This window comes from Cololabis saira, chromosome 9 (genome assembly GCF_033807715.1).
Source record: "Cololabis saira isolate AMF1-May2022 chromosome 9, fColSai1.1, whole genome shotgun sequence".
Taxonomy (NCBI): domain Eukaryota; kingdom Metazoa; phylum Chordata; class Actinopteri; order Beloniformes; family Belonidae; genus Cololabis; species Cololabis saira.
In genome coordinates this window covers 46,218,893-46,220,676 of record NC_084595.1, presented here as the reverse complement: position 1 = coordinate 46,220,676, position 1,784 = coordinate 46,218,893, and positions in this window count along the sequence as shown.

The following is a 1,784-nucleotide window of genomic DNA, read 5'->3' as shown; positions in this document are numbered from 1 at the left end:
GGTGCTTTGTCATTATGGCGTGTTTTATTAAAAGTAGGTCAATATCAATTTCATTAAGTTTGCACAATGCATGGTTTCAAAATGAACTTGCATTTAAAATAATATTTCTTTATCTGAATATTATATTTAACATTCACAATGACTAAATCTGGAGACAATTAATCCATAATTCATATGTAAACTAGATATATTCAAATGTATAATACAAATGTATTATATTTACATAAGTCTTCGTCTTTGAGTGCAAAATACATTTTGAAAACCCCCACATTTTCAAATTGTGCGGCCCTCTCCATACAGTCCTTTTGCAGATGTGGCCCCCGGCCGAATCTAGTTGAATACCCCTGTCCTAGAGTATCTAAATGTAGATTTGGAGGGCGGGCGTTCTGCTATCAGGCACCATTACTTTGGAACTAACTTCCAATCTGGGTTAAGGAGGCTGACACCACCTCCACCTTTAAAACTAAACTTAAAACCTTTCTGTTTAGTAAAGCCTATAGTTATTGTTTAGTAAACCTCTAGCTGGTGTTGGTAAATCTCTAGGTAGTGTAAACTCTAGTGTGTTAGAGTCAGTAGTCATAGTTGCAGCTATAGAACAAAACTATAATAGTTAGTCTCAAATATAGCTTCGCGGTAGATATGCTGCCATAGGCTTATGCTGCAGGGGGGACCGACATGATCCGCCTCTCACCCTTCTTCTCCTCTCCTTTTCCCTGCCTCTCTTCTCCATTACCATTTTTATTTATTATAAATATCTCATAGCTATCATTTTTGTCCATCGTTCCTGTAGTTTCTTGTGCCGGCCCCCCTTTTTTTCTCTTTTGTGCATGTTTGCAGGCTGGAGCCTCGGGAGCTGCGTTCTGGCCTGTGTTCCCAGCCCCCCCCCCCATCCCTGGTCATCCTGTTGCTGCTTCCACCTGCCTACGTGGATGTCTGCTGTTGCTGCTTCCGCCTGCCTGCCCCCCCCCCTTCTGGTCATCCCACTGCTGCTTCCACATGACTGCTGTGTGCTGCTGACGCCCCCCCCCCCCCCCCACCTCTGGTCATCCTGCTGCTGCTTCCACCTGCCTGCTGTGTGCTGCTGACGTTCCTGACTCTCCCAGTCTGGCCTTCGGCAGGAGGGTCCCCCCTTATGAGCCTGGTCCTGGTCCAGGTTTCTTCCCTCCTAAAGGGGAGTTTTTCCTTGCCACTGTTTGGCTTAAGGCTTTTCTCCCACTATGGGAGTTTTTACCTGCCATTGTTTATATAATAATTGCTCGGGGGTTTATGTTTATGTTTATGTTTATGTTTATGTTTATGTTTAGGTTTATGTTTATGTTTATGTTCATGTTCTGGATCTCTGGAAAGCGTCTAGAGACATCTGTTGTATTAGACACTATATAAATAAAATTGAATTGAATTGAATTGAAATGCCTGGATAGCATTAAGTAGCTCATTATTATCTGTAAACCGTCGATCTAACTCTGAGATGAAGCGGTCCAGTGTTTCAAAGTACAGTCTTTTTTATTGGTCATCTCCCGTTTGTCTCTGGCCACCACTGGATGATCCGACAAGAAACCCTGCCAAGGCTTTGGACACACTCCGTGCTCTTGCAGGTCGCGGGGAGGCAGTGTCGCTGTTTGGGAGGCGCGTGCCGTACCTACGGTGCGCCTCGCCGCGTAACCTAGGCTGAATGGTTCTACGCCGTGGATTTAACGCGGAACCATAAATCAGCCTTTAGTGTGCGCTCTGTGGGAACAGAACAGCAGCAGGAAGTTGAGCGTCATGCCGGGGCCGGGGCGACA